We start from the raw sequence: 23,662 nt of genomic DNA on the forward strand, positions 1-23,662 counted from the left end.
AGGGTTGGCCTGTGGATGGTGAGTCTGGTTAAGGATGCCTTGAGGTTGGTGAGTGGAATCTTGGGCAGTGGAGCAGGGAGTGTTCTGGTGTGTGTGGGGCACCATGTGGGGCCTGGACAGTCTGTGCAGGGGAGGCGTGAGTGGCCAACCCTCAGGCGGGTGACGGCTGTGACGGGATAGGACAGCGTGGAGGGATGTTACTCTGTGGAAGGTGGTAACTGTCTTGGTGCTTGTCTGGCGAGGGAAGGCCCCCGCCAACACTTAATAGACAAAAATGCTCCTTCTTGAGCCAGAAGCCGCGTCAGCCGGAGTCCCTCCCTGGCTGCTGGTAATGTTTATGTTTTTTCAACGGGACGCTAATCTGTCATACCTTATATTTTTTCCTCTCTTTTCTGAGTAGTGAGCATAGCTGGGCACGATAACAGAAAACCTTCTTCCCGATAACCGTTAACTGATAATGAAAACCTTAACGTCGATAACCGATATTCGTTAACTAGAGACACAAATATAGGCGATAACCGATAACCGATACCCGATATAAATCCACAATTCCGATACTAGCTAGCGATAAGTCCGATAGGCGAAAACGATACTATATTGATATTTCAGATAGAATTACATTGATGAATTCAAATTTTCATTATCTGTATTTTAGGAAACTTACAAAACCTTAAAACCACACGATGACACGTACATATGGACGGTAATACTAGAAATGCCTGAACCGGTGTTGTGTTATTTGGCGTCCCCACCGTCAAAAATTGTTTACAAACACTGGTCTCTCGTGAACAGTGCATGCTCAGACCAGCAAGCGTAGATTTATACAGTCTCACAAAGATTTTGTTGTAATTAAGAGTTGCTGGAAGGTTGAATCAGACATAGTAGTTACCATCCTCGCTGTTTCTAGGACGACACTCTGTACGAGTTGTATTTATATGTACAGAGTGTACGTCGTTCTAGAAACAGCGAGGATGGTGGTACTGTATGTTTGATTCAGCTTTCCAACAACTCTTAATGTGTTAAAAAAGCATTGTGAGACTGTACAGGCAGGGGCGTTCCTAGACATTTTGGGGCCCGGGGGGCTCATTCCCATTTGGGGCCCCTCTTATGGGGTGAGAGGCGAGCACAATGAGCCAAAGCAGCTGCGGGGTTTAGTGGGGTGCTGTTAGCCCCCACCACCCCACCCCGGGAAAATTTTTAGAATATGAGCAATTGTAGAATCATTTTAAAGGCACTTGTAAATGCAAATTTCAGACATTTTATTTCTTAAAACTAGGTGCACACTGAATAATTGAAGATCCACTTAATCCAGTTCAGCATAATGATAAATGGTAAAAATGAGGATAACAGTAATGTACTCTGATGGCGATATGATGTGGAGGGAGTTAAATGAATCAATATTGCTGGAAGGGACTCCATTATGTAAAGGGAGATAGATCAGGGTGAAGGGAGTTAGAACAGAGTGAATCATGACTGGAGGGAGAACAAAGTTTGGGGCGGTAGAACAGAGTGGAAATAAGTTAAACAGTGAAGGGAAGGTAGAACAGAGTGAGGGGAAGGTAGAAGAGAATGAAGGTAAGGTAGAACAGAGTGAAAGGGAGGTAGGACAGTGATGGGAGGAAGTAGAACATATTGAAGGAAGGTAGAACAGAGTAAATGGAGGTAGAACAGCGAAGGGAGGTAGAAATTAGAATACTGTGAAGGGAAGGCCCGGAAGGTAGAACATAGTGAAATGGTTCAATTGGAGGTAGAACAGAGTGATAGGAGGTAGAACAAAGTGATGGGAGAAAGAACAGAGTGATTGGAGGAAGAACAGAGGGAAGATGTGAAGGGAGGTAGACATGAGTGAAGGGAAGGTAGAATAGAGTGAAGGGAGGTAGAACAGAGTGGAGGGGAAGGTAGACCAGAGTAAAGTGAAGTTAGGGAGTTAATTCAATATTGCTGGAAGGGAGAAAAAGGAGAGGAAGGACCACAGACTGCCTGAGATTATAAACGAAACAAAAGCATTGGTATTCAATGGTTAAATTTCGCATTTTGGGGCCCCCCTCACTTTGGGGCCCGGGGGGCGATTTCAAACAGCCCCCCCTCGCCCCCCCCCTCAGGAACGCCACTGTGTACAGGTCTACACTTAATGGTCTGAGCATGCGCAGTTCACGAGAGACCAGTGTTTGTACACAAAAGCGCCAGCTTTTGACGATAGGACACCAAATAACACAACACCGGGTGCCTTCAATACCATGACATGCTCACAAACGAATATGGAATATCAAATCGGAGGCAGTGAATAATCTATTTTGGGGCAAAGTTAAATGATTGTTCTCTGATATATTGATTTTTGAGTAGCATAAAAAAAAATAACCTAGTGTTTTAATTTTCATGACCCAAGCATGAAATCTCATCACCGAAGATATTTCATACCCCGAAGTTTTTTCATACAACACCGGGCCACGCATGCGCAGTAAGGAGACAAAAAAAATTTCCTGAGCGGCGGAAAAAAAGTAGCGATTATCGCTAGTTTGGTTACAAAAGTAACGAAGATACCGATATATATTTAAATAAGTAGCGGATGGTCGATAATCCGATTTTGTTATCAGCGATAAAGTATCGCGATAACTTATCGCGATAACGCCCAGCTATGGTAGTGAGAGGATGAAACTGTTTTGCTCCTATTATTTATTTCTTATTAATATGTGTCGTCACATTTTGTGGGTACTGGATTCTCAGCAACCACTTGCTCAGGGAGGTGATCGAGCACCTACACCAACACACCTGAACTACATCCCTCTTAAAAGCAGTAATGTTTGCATTATGCACCTGCTGGATTTTAATCTTTATGTGGTGACAGTGTATCGCCCTCCTTCCTACACCCACACTGACAATAATGAACTTGCCCAATGTCTTCTCAGCTTCTGTCCTTCCGAGGAAGTGCTGATACTCGGCGATTTTAATCTCCCTGCCATTGCCTGGCATCCTAGTGACGCCATGACCATGAACTATCCTCCCCTGACAAACTCTTTATGGAGCGCTTCATCACTCTGGGTCTTCACCAGTGGGTAAAGAGCCCGACATTTGTGTCCTCCGGCAACACCAGCGAGAATAATAGGGTGGAAGTTTTGCCCCAGCTGTGGCCATTGTCCCTTAATTCTACAGTATTACTTTGAAAATAGTGTTGAGGTCAATCTTGTCCATCATGTTAAGTACTCCTGGCATAGAGGTAAATATAACAAGATAAATGAGTCTCTACAAGATACTGATTGGGATTTTGAATTTTATGATATATCTGTAGATGATATGCTTTCAAGACTAAAGTTTATTCTTACAAACCTTATTGCTAAGTATGTTCCAGTCTCACAAGATCGCCCCCGCCAGTTCCGTCAACACCCTCCCAACTCCCTAAAGACTACCAGGAAAAATGCCTGGTTGGCTTATAACCTTAATAGATCAACCTATGGCAGACACTCCCATCAGGCTGTTCTTGCCCTGGAGCAATTTAATGGGATAAACCAGAGCTTCCGTAATTATTATGTTGCCCAACAAATAGCTTATGAGAGATCCCTCACTCACAAGATAAAGGAATCACCCAAACTATTACACCAATACATAAGGAGCAAAAAGATTGGTGCACCATCATGGGTCCACTTAAGCTAGACAATGGAGAACTGACTGTGGTGCAATGGCTGAGATGTTTGCCTCTAGTTTCAGTATGCCACCCAGGATCCAAGTACTCCCTTTTTTAATGACGAGATTTTCTATTCTCTTTTTTCTATTACTCTCTCGGTCCCTCACGTCCTCTGCGTGTATCGAAACACACTAGAAACTAATCACAACAAGGAGAGGGTATTCCACGGGCCACGGCTGCCTGGGATTGAACCCGCGACCAGCGTGACGGGAGAGCCACCTCACCGAATCGGCTAAAGAGGTACCCCACTGGCTAAGTGGGTTATGGAGGCTCGTTCATCAGGCCGTCGCCGCACTACACTTTCCCCATCAGCGCTCACTTGCAACCGTTGATAATGTAACTATATCTCTAGAGGAAGTTAGGATGAGACTTGCTTCACTGGATGTCAATTCAAGCATGGGCCCTGATTGTCTACATCCTTGTCTCCTTAAGTTTGGTCCCAATCTGGCTACCCCTCTTCAAGTCCTTACTCCAGGGTAGGTTGCCTGTTGAGTGGAAGAAATCCAACATTGTGCCCATATTTAAGAAGGGATCCAGACATATTCCTCTCAATTATAGGCCAATTAGCCTTACTTCAGTATGTTGTAAGACTTTAGAAAGGATTATAGCCAAAGACCTATATGAGTTCCTAGAAGTTAACCAGATCTTGTCTGCTGACCAGTCTGGGTTCCGTCGTGGCAGAACTGTCGACGATCAGCTCCTACTGGTATACCATGATGTAACCTCTTGGCTTGACCTGGGTGCTGTCGTTGATGTTGTCTTGTTTGACTTTAGCAAGGCCTTTGATGTTGTTTGTCACACCATTCTTATAGACAAACTAAGATATCTGGGTGTGGGTGGTCTGCTGCTTGACTGGATCTCTGACTTTCTGACGGGCAGAATCATGCACGTGTCAATATCGGGTTCCTCTAGCTCATCTAGACTGATCTGTAGTGGAGTTCCACAAGGTTCTGTACTGGGCTCACTCCTGTTCCTTATTATGTCAACCACCTTCCTTCACATGTTAAATCTAAGCGTAAATTCTTTGCGGACGACCTCAAGCTGTATATGAAGATACGGCACAATGCCACTTACCCTTTGGCTCTCTTCAGCACTACCACCTAGATAACTCTGATCTGTCCTTGGCTGACATCCATAGAGACCTGGGAGTTCTAGTCGACAACACCCTCAAGTTTCATGCACATATAAGAACAACAGTTAATAAAGCTGCAGGATTAGCCAATAACATACTCATATCTACTCTCTGTCGCTCCAGTGACTTTATGTTAGCCATCCTCAAGTCCCACATAAGACCTTTACTAGAGTTTGGGTCAACAGTTTGGAACACTGGATACCTGGGTGACCTGCGGCTGCTGGAGTCAGTGCAGCGCCGCTGGACATAGATGGCCTGGCTGAGCTAGGTTATGCTGATCGTCTCAAGGCTCTTAAACTATACTCTGAACAAGGCAGACTTTTATGAGAAGACCTCATTAAATGTTGGAAGATCTTTCATAATCAGTGTGCCATTTCTCCGTCTGATCTATTTACTATCTCCCCAGTCACTACTACCAGAGGCCACAGATTCAAATTAGCCAAACCACACACCTCCACTGAGTGTAGACGCAGATTCTTCAGTGTTAGGTGCACCCTCCCAGACAGCGTTGTTAGCGCTGGCACAATCCAGGCATTTAAACGGGGCCTTCACCTCTTCCTTGAACAGTCACTGTTCTCATACACGGAATAATTACCTGCCTCTGTCAAAACTCATCCCATTATTAACATTGTTCTGTAACAAACTCACACCTTGCTTAAAACCTAGTAGCTGCACATGGCACACAATTCCGCCCATTATTTTTGTACAAATCATAATGTCCTTAATTGAACTGATGGGCTGGCGTGCCAGCAGTTGCGGGCTATCCTACTACGTACCACTGATATGTGAACCATGACAGTAAGCTGGGGTAGCCAACCAGGTGAGTAAACCAGGTGAGTAATGACCCGAGGACGTGGCGGTCGAGGAGGCCGGGGGGGCGGGAGCTCCAATAGTAAGACCAACGCTCATAAGATTGTTTGCAGTGCCTCTGCTACAGCAAATATTAATGCTGACGGTAGTGATGACCATAGATGGGCACGATAACAGAACACCTTACTCCCGATACCCGACAACTGATAATGGAAAACCTTATCGGTGATAACCGATATTCGTGGGCAAAACTCGGATAAATCTGATCAAATTCACGTGAATATGACACGTGAATATCACGAGAAAAACTGATCTAAAACGCAAAATGGAATTCACGTGTTTTTGACACGTGAAATTCACGAGAAATTTTCACGTGAGTTTTACGTGTCGTGAACACGAGTGTTTCACGTGACCAAAACACTTGAATTACTCGTGTAATTTCCAAGGTAATTTCTGTATTAATACGATAATTTCCTAGCTTATCGGCAATGCATGTCCTGTATTATTTAAAGATATAAATTCCAAGGTAGGATTTGTATATCTGGATTTTTAAAATCTTGTATTGAATAGAAATATATACATCCACGTACTGAAGGATATTTGTATGTATTCCTTATAAGTACTACAACGCATAATATAGTATGGCACTATACTTTGATGGTAGTACAAGGAATACATACATGAATATCTTGAAGTGAATGTATATCTTTCTATACAAAGCACAGGATTTTAGGAATGCAAATACACACATCCTACCATGACATTTACATCTTTAAACAATATAGAGTATGCATTGCTGATAAACAAGAAAATAATCAATACAGAAAATGAACATAAAGCACTACAGCATTGCAGTATGTATTGCAATGAGACATAATATAATACTATGTAAATTTAATATCCATCAGGAGAAAGAAAAGCCACAATACAATATAATACTATGTAAATTTAATATCCATCAGGAGAAAGAAAAGCCACAATACAATATAATACTATGTAAATTTAATATCCATCAGGAGAAAAAAAAGCCACAATACAATATAATACTGTGTAAATTTAATATCCATCAGGAGAAAGAAAAGCCACAATACAATACTGTACATCATCATTTTCACAATTTGCTGTTATTCATGGCAGGCCTGCAGTCAAGTCACAGCAATAGTGGGTGAAAGGAGGCAGGAGGCAGTAAAGTTACCATGACTCCGACTCCAGCTGAGTTCTTGGTAGCATTATAAAGCCAGTTTCATTATCAACAACCATTTTGTGGCAGTTATTTCAAAATAAAGGAGTCAGATTTCAGATTTTAGTTTTACCCCCTCAGCCCTAACTCAAGGACTGTTCTACACAGTATGCCTTGATATTACAGGTGTGGCTCTTAATTACTAATACAAATTTCTGTTCATGCTTTGAGAATACACATATATTGTTGCTACATTTTTTTGCACACCGTACCCGGAATAAAAATGTGGGTATCAACAGTTTTCCTGAGTCTAACCAAACTGTTGGACAGATCATAGAACAGTTTTCACAGTAAGGACAGGTTTCAAATAGTGTAGTTCTACAAGAATTTATAGGCCAAAACCCTAAAAAATGTCTGAAGTTACCTGATGTTATGGTATCCCCTGACCCAGCATCACTATTTGCCCACTACCCTACATGATTTAGTTTCCACTTTACTTCATTTTTGGGGCATTACACAATTGTGTTACAATCATGTGTATTTCTGTTAAACTCACATCTCTGAATTTCTTCATAACAGTCTGTGATGACACTTCACAATCTTGTATTTTTAAAAGCTACTTTGCCCCGTTGTCCATACATGTTGTACTTACACATCAACTTCTTCGACATAATGCTGCACAATACCTTTGATATCATATCCTTCACTGAAATTCCACCTATGTGGACAAATTTTTCTGTCATTTCTTTGCAAAAAGAGGGTGTTCACAATTCATTTTCAAATGCAGTGTGCTGATGACGTGGTGTCAGTCTACTGATAATGTGCTGACAGTCTGCTGACAGTGTGCTGACAGTCTACTGACAGTGTGCTGATGAAGGACTTCTCTCACCACAGTCTGTCACTTTGTTTCGGACTTGATTTCGTTTGTGTCACACGCCCAAATTCACTTTCCATGTGGGTCGACATCACCCCTGGGGGCATATTGGCCTGGGAGAGGCTAGGCTGACTAACAAGTCGACGCTCTGACCCATGTGAGCGTATAGATGCACACGGGAGCGTCCTTTCAATTGCAATTAATTACGGTAATTTGCAAACGCGTCTGACGCGTCAACGGTATATGATTGCAAATCGCTTTTAACGCGTGAGACGCGTCAACGGTACTCTACGGGTTAAGAACAGTGGCAGTCTGGCAATCTTCAAGAAAGCGCTGAAGACTCACTTATTCACTAAATCCTATGACTTTACAAACGTGAGGATCAGGGTTGCAGTAAAGGAAATAATTGAAACATATTCTCCTATTTTTCAAAGAATTACTTCACATACACACATAGATCATCCACAGTCTTTTCTGATACTTTGATTTGAAGCTGCAGTCATTTTTCTTTGAGCAATTTCAGTGAGGACATGTCCAAAACATGACATGATCTGGTTAGACTGTTAAGAGACTAGACAGAGTTGTGGTGTGGTGCTGGCCATGGCTGGCTGGCTGCAGCTGCTCAGTCTTAGGACTGGCTCAAACAGCCAGCCAGGTTACTTCAACATGTGTTTTAAACTATTGTAGACAATATTGAGGTTTACGTTCATTTAATTATTTTCATTTATAAAAAAATATAAAATCAATTTAGATAAAAAAATCTGATTTGAATAAAAAAATCCATTTTTTTTATTTAAAAAAAATCAACAACCCTGGTGAGGATTGAGGACAACTTTAGGTGCTAATGTTACTGTTGTAATGTTGGCGGCCCTGTGGAGCGCTGCGGCGGCGGCGGACCGGGGCCTGAAACCTCATCACCGGTGAACTGAAACAGGTAAACTTGACATGGGTAAGCTTGGGTGTGATTCTGGAATAATACCAAGCTGTCACCTCAGCCACAAAAAGCTTGAAACAGGTAAACCTGACATGGGTAAGCTTGGGTGTGATTCTGGAATATTACCTATCTGCCACCTCAGTAAATCTAAAGAAGTACACTCCACCCCCTCCAACACCCCAGCCCCCCTACCCCGCCAAGACAAGCCTGGGGACCTGTGGGGAACCGGGGCTTTGGAGGGGGAAGCCCAAATCACTGAAAAATAGGCTTCCAAAATTTCCCTAGAAAAATCTCAAAAGTAGGGAAAGTTCCTAACGCATACTCCTGTAGTCTGTTACAATATGACCTAGCATTCGGTCTGTTGACGAATGTCAGGCATGTCATTGGATGGTGGGCATAGTGGCCCCCCCCACCCCACCCGCGCTGCGTAATTTCTGACGGGCCACGCCGCATGTCAAATATATTTAAACTACTCCAACCGAACTTTACGACCTGCTGATGAGGGGGGCTTCGCCCACCTCGACCCACATGTATATGCGACTTCTTTCTGCGAAGAGGTATTTCTCGCAACACCGGTTGCACCACCGTCGCGGCCGCCGCCACAGGAGGCTGCACTTTGTCAATATTATCCCATATTTTCAATAATAAATAGTCCTTGAATTGATTTTGAAAGCGTTTCCATGGTTGTTGAACATTTGTAGAAAAGATATATGAATAGCTAGTGTTGTTTCGTAAGGTAGGTAATGGATTGAAATACTGGCACGGTACTAAAACTATTCCTAACCCATCAGTTAGCTTCATCAATCCTTGTAGGGAACCTTTGTTTTGGTGGTGGAAGGACAAATCACTGAAAAATTGGCTTCCAAAATGTCCCTAAAAAAATCAAATATAGGGAAAATTCCCTAGTCTAAAGTAAGGAAAGTCCCTAACGTATACTCTTGTAATTTATTCCAATATAACCTACCAGCCGCCGCAGCGGGTCTGTTGACGAGTGTCAGGGGCGTAATTGGACGGTCACTGTAATGGAACCCCCCCACCCCACACCGCCGCCGCCCCAATCCGTATAATTGAGCAACTCTTGGGAAATGTCATGTTTCATAAAAACATATGGTACAGTACTGACAGTTAACCCATCCACTTTGTAAGTTGATGGTAGATCATTGTTACCGAGTAGTTTGGGGTACAAAATGCAACAGATTTGTGACAGCTGTCATATATGAGCCGTTAGTGACCTAACGATTGCTACGTATCACCCTGGCCTCCATTTTACTGAAACTATGAGTACGCGCGTCGAACAATATCCGGTTGGTTTGTGACACGTGACAAGCTTCATGCGACCGCTATTCACAAAACGCACATATGTCACACGCCCGGGTCACTATTCAATTTTGGATAGTAATCGGTCCTTTTGTCTAACTACATGCATACCAATAAAGAGGTTGAATAGTCAGTCAATACTTACCGAGAGGTGAAGTACAATGATATTTTGAGGAGAGAGTGAGACTTGGTCCATCCATCATGGCGGCGCGATGAAAACTGACTGAAAACATGCCTACGTGGTGCTACCTGCGCAATTCAACCCGCATAGCTATACATCCTGAATATAATCTTTTAAAATTATAAAATACAAATACTTGCGCCATTATGTGCTTTAATATAGCGAAGAAAATAACGTAGAAATCATAAAGACTGTTTTATGTCCGAAATTGTAATGATCCTTGTGCGTACTGACTTGGGAACTATATAGTTTGTATGGTGCACTGCAAGGCAGGTACGAGGCTCAGTCTGTGCATAGAGGCGCTCAGAAACAATAACAATGGACTTAGAAAATCCAAGCCACCCAACTTTATAATTAATGAGGCTTGCCCCTGGCCCTCCCCAAGGTAAAACGTATACGAAAATGCATTATAATTAAAATTCTCTCACGTGCTAATTTACTACGAATATTGGTTTGGAGTGGTGCTCCCTAAGATTAACCCTGAAATGATACCAAGCTGTCACCTCAGCCACAAAAAGCTTGAAACAGGTAAACATGACATGGGTAAGCTTGGGTGTGATTCTGGAATATTACCAAGCTGTCACCTCAGCCACTAAAAGCTTGACACAGGTACACTTGACATGGGTAAGCTTGGGTGTGAGTCTGGAATAATACTGTTGTCCCAGCCAGCACACACACATGGGGCCCACATGGGATTTCCATGGGTATTGGTGGGATTGGTGGGCATGGGTAGGGGATGGGGAAATGCATGGGTTTCATATGGGACTCAGGTGGGTTTCCCACAAAAGTAAATATTTTTCTTTTGTGCTATAAGAGCTCAGGAAATTGTCTAAACGACCGAGAAAATTTACCTAGAGACAATTATTAAAAAATGTACACGTGACTTGGCAGACAAATGATTTATGGGTACAACGTGGGACCTATGTGGATTTCCCACACATATATATTATTTCTTTCATTAATACTCCAACAATGAAATGTGTTGTCAGAACTATTGTAAAGTTATCTTGGAGGCAATTCCTTTAACATTTATATGTTGTCTGGCAGATGAATATGGGTGCAACATGGGACTCATATGTGGGCTTCCCACAATGGTATATTACAACTGAAATGGCTGTACGAGTGCTTAATTGTTTTTGTAGGCAAGAGAAACAGGCAATTAGTGCAGACTGTAACCGAATCTGCATGACAATGATATTTTTCGCGGACTGCCTTGCCGTAAAATCAAAATAACCGTTACGTAATGTTTTTTTTTCCGAAATGTTTGAGTAATACTGAAATGAGGCCAACAGATAGTTTACAGACGTATCAGATGATTTCTTCTTGTCGCAATTTGTAAAATTATATATTATCTTGCTTTAAATATTATTTATTAAGTATTTTGTAATGGTTATTGACATTGACTTTTTTATGATAAAAGTGCACTCTTTATATGCAATAATATTTTCATTGTTGAACTAGAAGATGCATTATATTATAACCCAGCAGAGACTTAAAAGTCGACATTCATTTTGGCCCAGCGGTTGCTGTAAACACAGTACAACCACAGCAAGAGCAAGAGCTGGGGCCTGGCGGAACATAACAGTTTGCGTATTTTCCACCTACATTATCAAGCTACTGTGACAGCAAGTCAAAGGTGAGCTGTCTTATATTGCACTTGAATATGTTGTGAATATTCTTTAATGGTTATAGCTATATATGATGCCTTCCATAGCCTGTAAAGAAAGAAATGTTAAAAGTGCTGTCTTTGCAGATTTTCAAAGCCATCCCAGCCACTGTCCTGTCTCCCAACAAGTGCCAAGAGGCACTGATTCAATACTTCGCTGCCGCAGCCTATAGGTATGTATTATATGTCGAAAGTACATTACGCACGGTTGTGATAGTAGTATATAAAGAGGTGGTGGTGTAGAGATAGAAGTGGTAAGGTGGTGGTCAAGGTGGTGGTGGTGGTAGTTTTGGTGGTGATGGTGGTGGTGGTGTTGTGGTGGTGGTAGTTTTGGTGGTGATGATGGTGGTGTTGTGGTGGTGGTACAGTATTATTACCTTGTGTCAATATACTAAGTCTTGAGTAACAAGGACATGTGAATGAATATTAATGAATGTAATAGCATATGAGGTTTAAATCTCTGAAAACAGCCTGTGTTTTACAGAGTAGAAACATCTGCAAGGTCGTTCCAGTGGCTGGACGATATGGAAAATTATGAAATATATATTGTGCAAGAACAAAGAGAAAAAGAATAAAGGCTAAATTGTGGTCTTATTTGTTGATTTCAGGTGAATGTTCTTGGTGAGATTGGAGGGAGGAACATTGATAAATGTGTGAAGCGAGTAATGAAGTTCATAGTAAGCAACACACTGGCCACAAAACTGAACATGTCTGGAAGGAACAACAAGAAGGCATTTGGTTCCACAAACTTATTTGAGACTGTTTACAGTAAGTATTTTTCTCACATGTCTTTAACTATCTATTTGTCTTTAAAGTCAACACTCACACATAGGTCTATTAACTGTGATTTAGAAAAATAGAAAAAAATAAAACATAACTAGAAGTGGGAGAACTGCATTATCTCTAGTGATACCATAAACAGCTGGAAAACAGGTCACAGCATGCATTCACTACTTAGCCAGGTAAATATGGAGAATCACCCGTGTCTTCAATATACATTATTACGCCTCCATATTATAGTTAAGGGATGAAATACATGTCCCTTAACCATAATATGAAGGCGCAGGTACTTAAAAGTAAAGAAAAGTCCCTTAAAGGAATAATATTCACGAAAGGGTAGCCTCCTATGGCAGCGGCGGCAGTCCGCCAGAGTTACGAATAATACCTCCTCGCAAAATAAGTCGCATATTCACTACTCCCTTCCCCAGCAAGCATATTTAAGCTACTCCAACCAAACTTTACATCTGGCAGGGGACTGCATCCCCTGACCCCTTACCTTTACTGGATGGAATATATGAATATGCTATCTATTTTGCCATAGGAGGCTACCCTTTCGTGAATATTATTCCTTTTGGGACTTTATCTTTACTTTTACTTTGTGCCTTCATATTATGGTTAAGGGACATGTATTTCGTCCCTTAACTATAATATGGAAGCGTAATATCGTATATTGGAGGCGAGTAGTGATTCTCCATATTTACCCTCAGCCCTAGTAGACCTTACTAACTTATTTGTCGTTTTGGTCGTTTGATTTTACTTATGTAAGTTTTGGAATATATATTAGTAACTTTAATTCAGGTATTTTTTTCTGGTTCTAGGAGAAGTGAAAAAGAATTCACAAACGTCAGATTGCACGAGAAGATGTGGAGCATGCAGTGGCGAAGTGGTTGATGGTGGTAAGAGATCGCAGTGGCAATTGCATGTGAAGGGATACTGGTGCAACATTGTCTGCTAATTAGAAGACCTATACGTGTAAATCTTATGTAAAAGGAAGTTTAATTTATAGGTTCCTTAGTTTTGTTTACATGTAGTAATTAGAATTAAGGCTTTGTTAGAGATGATTCTAATCAGAATATAGGTAGAGATGTATTTCTGCCAAAGGAATTCTGTATTCTGTATTACTTTTAGCTATCTATCTATCTATAGCTCTGACGCCTCGTTCCCTCCGGGAACATCCCCCTAGGCCTAGGGCAGTGGTTCCCAACTTTTTTTTTTTTTCAGGCGACCCCAATCATGCACCTCTAGACATGACTGCGACCCCACTAGTTTAGTTGTATATGTGTTATAATATAATAATACCATGTTTGATATTTTGAGGTCTTGGGGACCCCAGGAAAAATGCTTAGCGACCCCAGGGTTGGGAAAGGGGGCTCTAGGGGGTGGCCACGGCAGAAAAGCCATAGTACTATTATTACTACTATTATTACAATTATTCTGTATTACTTGTGTTTATATATTACTGATTAGTAGATTTTGTTTCGCAATATTCACAGTATATTTGAGAAGCTTATATTTTTTATGATATAAATATATGGAACAATTTTATAGCAGACAGTCACAATATAAACACTGTCAATTTCATTTTACTACCAAAATCATATTGTGCTTTTAAAGAGTTTTGTTAATGTGGAAGAAAATAATCATTCAGTTTTGAAGCATGTATAAATAAATAAAGTTGTTGAATCATTTGATTATTATTCATATAACTTTGAGATATGTATGGCCGTTGATATTGGGCTTTAGGCAATTCAACAGAAAATGAACGCCAGAGAACTCTCTCGCTATGCTGTATGTACTTTTAAACACTAACATCACTGTTTCATTGAGGACAGGGTATGGGTATACTGTATAATGTTGAAGACTGCCTCTGCTTTCTGTTTTTCAGTGACTATGTCAAAAGCCCTTTATCAGTGGTACTGCACCAAATATATGCAAGATATCCCCATAAATTCAATGGCATGCCCATGCAATACCCATATGGATCCCACCCATATCCCACATTTAACCCACTTGGGCAGCCCACCTGAAACCCACATGAATCCCGTGGCCAAATTTATCTGGGCCCCATGTGGGCAGCCCACATGGGGCCCATAAAGTAGCCCACAAAAGACCCACGTGGGTCCCATCATCCAGTGCTGGCTGGGGTCACCTCAGCCACAAAAAGCTTGAAACAGGTAAACTTGACATCGGTAAGCTTGGGTGTGAGTCTGGAATATTACTGACCCATCACCTGAACCTCCCCAATAAAGCTTGCAATAGATAACCTTGTCATACGCACTGGATGGGCGTGGAGGGGTGGGGGCACTGGGGGGGCGTGGAGGCGGGGTGGCATTGGGGGGGCACGGTGTGGGCGTGGGGCACCGTGGGCGTAGAGGCGCGGGGGCACTGTGTGGGCGTGGAGGCGTGGGGGCACTGTGTGGGCGTGGATCGAGGCGTGGGCGGCGTGGCAGACTCCGCAGCGTTCCTCTGTTTACTAGGGGTGGGCAGGTACCGGTACCAGTACCGGTACTAACGGTACCAGCTAAACGGTACGGTACCGGTACCAGATTGCTCGGTACCGGTACCTGTTGCTCGGCTTTATTTATTGGATTTATTGATCATTCTTCATGTCCGATTTTTTTTTTAGGTTGCTGCTAAATATTGTTATTGTTATTAGACTATGATCGAGTACATCCATAATAACTATACATGCTATTTTTCTATCGAAAAAATAAATATTCGCTTCATTCAGAGAGAGAGAGAGAGAGAGAGAGAGAGAGAGAGAGAGAGAGAGAGAGAGAGAGATCACCACTCAGTGAGTGGATATCTCGGTGATATGGGTACTCGACTACTCGATCATAGTCTAATAACAATAAAAATATTTATTAGCAACCTAAAAAAGAAAAAGAATCGGACATGAAGAATTATCCAGTAACTCCAATAAACAAATAAAATAATAAAATAATGGAAACGGGAGCTGTGATGGAAACGGAAAGCGGGACAAAATGGTGGGAACTTGGGGAGACTGTCAGATGGTCAGTTACTAAGCGTCTACACCAAAGAGACTATACACGAAGAGATAGTGGTATGTGGTAATTCCTCGGGCGTGCGGAAGTAGCGCCATCTATTGCAGCCCACCAAAAACGTCACTTTTCAGGGGTAGCTTTACTATTTTTTAAGTACCTGCCACAGCACCCTATCCTGCCTTTATTTGTTATTTTCATTATTGTAAAATGATTTACGAATGGGGTAAAGAAAAATATATTTGCTCTTATGTTTTATTAATATTATTTACACTATATCAATTTGTTATTTTGGGAAAATATAATGTAGAAAGTATTTTCTAAATATATATATATATATATATATATATATATATATATATATATATATATATAGATATATATATATATATATATATATATATATATATATATATATATATATATATATATAGTGTGTGTGTGTGTGTGTGTGTGTGTGTGTGTAGCAAATATATCCAGTGCTTCAAATACAAGCAAAGCTTACAACATTCTATGATTACTACAATGCCTTTGCAACATGCTCTTAGCTGAGTAAAAATATCATACTGCCACATAATGGCAAGCAGCATTGTGCACTGTTTGGCAGGGCAGATAACAAAAGCTAAGCATTACAACTGAAATAAACAATGGCAGACACCCAAAGCTTGTTAACTGAACATGATCTGATTTATAACAGGCAAAATCTACTATGGTGTATTACATGCAATAATAACTGTATAAAAGTTGCAAGGCACATCAATATAAAAGCATCATAAGACATGCTGACATACATGATGGAGGATATCAAGAAGGTAACACATGAGTTGTCTTAAATGGAATGCAATAACTTGGTGGTCCTGGGAGACAGCTGGGCATGGAAGTAAAAATGGAATGTAGGACACAGTATGATCTCACAAGCTCTGACCTTGGCATCAGCCAGTGTCCTGAAGATATTAAGCTCAGTAGGCACAACTGTGCAGTGGAGGCACATATTATGATGAAAGCAAATGAGACAAAAACCGGCAACTAATAGTGTAAGAAAATAGCAGGAAAGTTATGCTGCAGTATGTGACATACCAAATTACAGGGCAGAGTGATTTGTTTTTCAAGGGCCACATCAGTAAACAAGTAGCATTTATTGCAGGAACAGTAAAACAATATTTGTTTTTTAGCACACATTAAAGTTGGATGTAACAAAATTATTTGAAATGAAACTCCTTGAACTAGACAATTCAACAAACCACTCTGTCTCCCCCCAAAAATAAGCATTATTTTTCACAAGCTTTACAAGGCATTAGTCAAGAATATCAACTGGCATTATATTTTGTCAAAAAACAAAACAAAAAAACAAAAAAAAAAGTATATATATAAAACAAAAAAAAAAATCTATATATATATATATATATATATATATATATATATATATATATATATATATATATATATATATATATATATATATATAAAAAAAAATAAATATATAAATATAGATATATATATATATATATATATATATATATATATATTTATATATATTTATATATATATCTATATATATTTATATATATATACCTATGTGATTATATCATATAAAGCAGAAAAAAATCATAACATGCTATAGTACAAACACGATTACTCCTGGACGCCACATCAATGATGCCAGCCATGTGATGAAATTATATGCTGTATTTCACATCGTGAAACCCAGCCAAGTGTCACTGCAGCACATATTAGGTAAGGCAGACACCAAGGGTTTGTTACCTGAACAAGATTAATTATAACAGGCAAAATCCACAATAAAGCATTGCATACTGTTTGGCAGGGCAGAGAACAAAAGTTTCCAAGCATTACACCTGAAATAAACAATGGCAGACATCCAAAGCTTGTGAGCTGAACAAGATCTGATTTATAACAGGCAAAACCAACAATGGTGCGTTACATGCAATATCTGGCAGGGCAGATAAATAATTCCTTGCATTACAACTGGAAAGAAAGTGGCAGACATCCAAAGCTTGTGAGCTGAACAAGATCTGATTTATAACAGGCAAAACCAACAATGGTGCATTACATGCAATATCTGGAAGGGCAGATAAATAATTCCTTGCATTACAACTGGAAAGAAAGTGGCAGACATCCAAAGCTTGTTAAATGAACAAGATCTGATTTATAACAGGCAAAACCAACAATGGTGCATTATTTGCAATATTTAGCAAAATATATGGAAAAAATTTCTTGGCATAACAAAAGCAACACCAAATAATGGCAAACATCCAAAGAGTGGTGGCATGGTGATAATTTCTGAAAACAAAATAACATCAAAATCAATTAATAAATTTATTATACCAATTAATATCAAAAACATTTGTTCAACATGCTGCAAGAAATTAGGGAGCAGACCTCACATGCAGGATAGATTTTCAGCTTCAGAGATAGGCAAAGCAGGCAATATATGATTATTATGTTGCAATAGACAATGAAAAAGCATTGATGCATTAAGCTAGAAAAAATCACTTGAAGAAAACATAAGGCACAAAAACCCATCCCCAGCTGGCGTACATGCACACCATTCTGTTACAATCATGCACACTATCAATCCTGAAGACTGAAATATTATGCTGTAAAAGAAACTTATAAATATCATGAGTAAATTTATAATTTATAAATATATCCCTAACTATTGTTATTACTAATGCTGCAATTTAATTAATTTCCTATTTTTTCATTTTGGGAAGGGTCTGCTCCCTATTCCTCCATTTTAGTTTGTAGTATATCCTTAATTTTATGTAGATGAGGTGAATGTTTTCAGTTAGCTGGGTGGAACACAGGTGCAGAGGACTTAGAAATTCATGATTATTTAATTTAGACAAGAGCATTTGGGAAACTCTAGTGCTCAACATTGCCTTCTCCAGTGTTGCCTGGAGAATGGCTTCAACTTCATGAAAGTGTTTAAAACACTATCACTGGGCACAGAGAGTCCCCCAAATGGAATATCTGGATTGTTAGAAAAGGCTTTAAAATAACAAAATAAATTTCTGTTGTCAAGTTGTTGTTTTACATCCAACAGATGCTCCCTGCAATGTTGACAATTATGTTTTTTCAAAAATTTTTACAAGTCCAGCCAACTACATAAAACAAAGCATTGACCTCAGCAGGTGGCATGCTTGCTACTGACTCCTCATTGTCCGAGTCTGTATCCGAAGGGGGCAAATCTGCATCACAGTTTGAGGTTACGTTATGAAGTATGACTCATCCGCCTCACAGTTACTTGTCTGGGGAACTTGTGAATAATAATTGGTCCTTACTGACTTGAGGCCCTTCATAAAATTGTAGGCAGTGGGATGGTCACAGTTCCCAAATCTAACCCTCAGTCTGGCAAACAGATTTTCAAGACAGCCCTGATTTAATCGCCGAGTGAGGAGGTACTTTACTTGATAACTCTGCAGATCTTGCCACAGAGCATCAAGTGCTGTCAAGTTGATGAGCCAGCCATTTACACAGTGAATGCGTACATGAGGTGGAGCACAGACCTTTAATGACAACAAGTAATCTTTAGTCTCTTTTATGATTTTCATATGACATGAATTTGAAGTAATGGCAGTAAGGGCATCTTTATAATTATAAATGGATGAACTATTGAAACAATCAAACAAAATGTCCACCTTATCTATGAATTCTGCAGTATAGATGGCTTTCTGTGGTAGCATTCCTGATGTTGAATGAACGAAAATTCCTGCCGCCACAGTATGACTCATCACTTTGGCAGCAAGATTGACACGCATTTTTTAAAAGCCTTCACCACACATATGTTTGCTGCTCAATTTAGGAGCAAGTCTAATACTTTGTTGCTGATCTTTTCAAAAACTTTTTATGTGATCCCATGAAATTTTATTTTCTCCAATTTTAATATCATATTTGAGAAGTGTGTTCCTCAGGCTTTTCAAAAGATGTGGAGAATCAAAAAAAAAGTGAACCTTCTCAACATCGACTGTAAAGGAAGGATTTTCAGTTGTCATGCCAGAGTCTGGAACAAGGAACGATGCACTCCTCTTGATCACAAACTGTAAACATAACTCTGTGTCCCGTGTCCTTGACTTTTATTATTGCTGTTTCATACAGTTCCCTGAATTTACAAGTTTTAATCCCTCCCGAATAAAAGAAACATCCTAAAACAAGTTTCCATCTTTTCAATAAGCCCTTAACCATGAACACGAGTGCATGATTTGCTGGTTTCAAACTCTTCCCATGCTCTCCGAAATCCTCCTTCCTATGATAGAATCAGAGGCTTTGTCAAATGCAATGATTCTTTAATACTCATGGCATCAAATGCAATCCCACAAAGTGTCTCTTCTTTTGACAAAGCCTGTGCTCTTTTCTTCAGGGCTGTCAGAGTCTGTTTGCTCCAGCCAACATTTAGTGAAATACCCCTGAGCCATGAGTGAAGTATTGAAACTGAAGGCAAGTGAAATACTGTGCTGAGAAATCGATAAGCCTTTGGACTTTGATAGTACAAGGCCAGAGCAAACCTCCTCTTGTACCCCATATCTCCTACCAGGCTTAGATCTTGCAGCATGTTGAACCTGTCCTTTGAAAAATCCACCACTTTTGGATCTAGGAAATTGCTGGCTTTGGCCAAAACTGCCCAGGAGTGGTAATGGCCTGAGCTTTGAGCTGCCTCACCTGCCGGCGCAGACGGCAGACCGTCTTCTGCAACAATTGCAGTTTTGATGTCTCTGAAAATGCATACACCAATATTAAAAGTTAAATTTCACAGCACTCTTCTCACAATTCTAAAATATGTGCATGTTAATGCATTATTATTGCTATTAGGACAGTGAATCCAAGCAATGACATTTTATCTGCACGCCAGCTTAGACTGGAAAGGCTTTAGTTAGATTACCTGACAAGAGTAGTATTTCCAGATGGGGGAGAGGGTACAACTGGAGACTTGACAAAAATAATATCAAGATCTACATGCACTGATGATCCATATACATCTCTGGTGTTCAATCTCTACTGAAACATACGTCAAAATGGTGCCACACTAAAAATCTAAAAATTCTCTGTTTCTGCAATGTTAGTCCTACCCAAATCCTGCCTGCTGTCTAACTTTCCTTTTACAATTATAATCCATTAAACTGGTGGTCTCCGGGATGTGCCACTTTACCCAACAAACTAATCCTTATTACTTATTAAAACCATTTGAACACTTGCATAGATCATAATTCAATTATTATCCCAGCTCCTCCACATGTCCATCCAGTGTAATGTGGGTGATGTGGAATGGTTCAGCCTCATGTCTCCCATGCATACATTAAGTTTAGAGAATAATACTGTTCCTTGTAGCTCCCATTTCCCTGATACTCACGACTATCCCTTTAAGAATAATGTATGAAGAATCACATTTTTTGGTTTCATAATACAAGGAAAAGCCTGAGTATGTGATTAAAGATGGGATATTAAATAGCAGGGATATTGACCTCATTTCTAGGGTGCTGCCATGTTTGGGAGTGAATGGTAAACATGATCACATCAGTAGCATGGACAAATGTTTGTTAGTGGCACTTCAGGGTTATGCTACCTCTTCAAAGCTTGACCAGTCATGGTTTAAAGTGGAACAGGATAAACAAGAGACAGGCAGGTATTTGTGGACACTACTGTTACTATCAATTGCCAACCTATGGCAAAATTTGAACCTATGCTATCAAGAACATAAGACCTATGTTCTGATCACTCACTACTGCCATAAGAATATAGTAAATAGTTTAAATGTCATTCAAAATATCAACCTTTTTACATATATTTTCTTAAGATATGTAACAGTTAAATATTGAACTCAATTTGTATGCAGGGATGTGAGGTATATTGTTAAGCTGTAATGTTTCCAACACATTAAATGTGGTCATAACAACACTGAACAGTAACTAGAGGATAAATTATCATTGAGCACAAGAGGTTGCTTACTGTATTTTGGTGAGCTTGATGGCCGAGTCGGGTTTCTCCAACCCCTTCAGTTTCACACCCTGTTGAGAGGCAATTTCTTAATCACAGTGAAAATGGATGCAAATGGTCACTAAAATTAATTATTATACTCGGCGTCACAAATTTTGGCACAGAATTTAGAGAAGGACTACCAGACTTGGCGTGAGTTTCTGTTGAGGTAAATGATCCCCTTCACTCATTGGGCTATATGTACATTGTTTTAATGTGCATCATTGTTACGTTAAACGATGATGATGCTGATGATGTATTATTGTCTTTTTTTGTCATTTTATAGGCAGGACTACTAAAAGTAAGGCTATTAGCATCAACTTTCTCTAAATCATCATTGCTATCAGCTATATGTAGAGTTATTCTTATAATTACTCTTCCTGCTGATAATGGAGATGCATGTCAGGATTAAGCATCACATACAAGGAAAGAATTGTTATATAGGGAAACAGGGAACTTTTAGGTTCACATAATAGACAAGGTTTGTTATACACAAAAAAATTGGATGCTTCAGATGTTAAAGATTTTTGGATATAACATCACCCCCCTCCTCCAAATTGGTTCTTTAAAGCAAGGGTTGACTATAGCTGATTATTTTTTGCGGCAGGTTTCATGACACTTTTTTTAATGCAAAGCATCTGGAAATTAATGACTATTACGAAATACGTCTCATGAGTAGCTACTAAACTTGACAGCCTGAAAGGATGCACCATCAAAGACTGTAAAGGACAAATGTATTATATACAAAATAACATGGTTGTGATAAAAAAATAAAAAAAAAGCTATGACAATATCAAATCATTTCAGGATACATAAATTAGCAGTTATATGAAGGAATTCTACAACTCTCCCGGGATGCCTAAGTTAAATAAGTGAGGGAATTTAATTTCCTTCCTTTTGTTTGTGTAAATGATGTGACATATGCATGCCTAATGTGATGAGTATAAATTTATATGATGGTGAAATATCATCCACAAGGTAGGATGGTCCACGCTCAAATGCTGATTCAAACTATCAATCGCATTTCATTAATAGCTGCAATTTCCTTGAAGCAACCAAACATTCAGTGAGAAAGTACTGTTTGTAATGATTCTGTTGCAATGCTGTGGTGGTCTGTTTCACAGCTTTTTCATCAAAGCAGAGGAGTTATTCCCTCTCCCTCTGCTTCAGAGGAGCATGATGGTGTGCTGCTCTTGCATGATTTTGTGGAGTCATAATTAGATTAATAACACAACAATCAATAAAAACTAATAGTATTCATACCAAAATCAGCACGTGGAGCTGGTGCAGTGCAATGGGGCGCACACTCGTCAGGGTCAGTCTGCAGTTCATTTTCATGTGTGGCTTGGGGACACTGAGCAGCTGTGTGTGGGTTGGATACTACCACATTCCTCAGGGGTGGCTGAGTTCTGTTTAACTCCACCTGTGGCCTCTTTCTTGACTCTCCTCTTGGGCTGCCACATTCTCGTGGGTGTTACTGAAACCTGTGTTCGATCTGTTGGGATGTGGTTTTGTTAGATGTGGAATAATATTCGACAGAGAAACATGGAAGGAAACGGAAGAGTATGTCCACATGGTAAAATACAGAGATGAGAATTGCCAAGTGGGTTTGTTGGTGTACCCGGGAATTAAGAGGCCAGGTGATGTTATGATCATGAAGGAAGAGTTATGGGGTATGATATAAACTGACTTCATTAGTTAAGGATTAGAAGAGGTATATTGAAATTATTTGGATACTGAAAGGATGTACATATTGGGACAACTGGGTGAGAAGGGAAAGAGATGCAGATTTTGATGATGTATAGCTAGTTACACCAATGAACACTTAGGACATACACATTCACAAAGGCCACAACTTTGGCTGCTAGACGGAAAAGCACTAGATTTAAAGTGCTAGGACACTGAAGGGATTAATAATAAGAAAAGCAATAATAATAAATGAGTATAGCTAAATATAGTTATGATATTTTTGTTCATGTTACTATTAGTATTAGAAATTTTAAACACTAATGATATATTAATATAAATATTGATAAATCAATGAAAATTAATACATTAATTGTATTAATACTACCACTAGTAATATTAACACTGCACCTAAAAGACTGAGCAAAACACT

General features: G+C 39.8%; 1 protein-coding gene and 1 long non-coding RNA gene across 3 annotated transcripts in view; one reads left to right on the plus strand and one right to left on the minus strand.

Annotated features, from left to right (window-relative positions):
• Positions 1-23,662, minus strand: part of LOC126994767 (uncharacterized) — a 57,427-nt gene that overhangs the window by 7,975 nt on the left and 25,790 nt on the right. The gene's annotated exons all lie outside the window — the stretch shown is intronic.
• LOC126994768 (uncharacterized) lies at positions 11,664-12,517 on the plus strand. The gene is made up of 3 exons (XR_007749574.1): positions 11,664-11,743; positions 11,861-11,946; positions 12,382-12,517. It is a non-coding gene; the product is annotated as an uncharacterized LOC126994768 (long non-coding RNA).

Source organism: Eriocheir sinensis, unplaced genomic scaffold (genome assembly GCF_024679095.1).
Source record: "Eriocheir sinensis breed Jianghai 21 unplaced genomic scaffold, ASM2467909v1 Scaffold87, whole genome shotgun sequence".
In the NCBI taxonomy this organism is placed as follows: Eukaryota; Metazoa; Arthropoda; class Malacostraca; order Decapoda; family Varunidae; genus Eriocheir; species Eriocheir sinensis.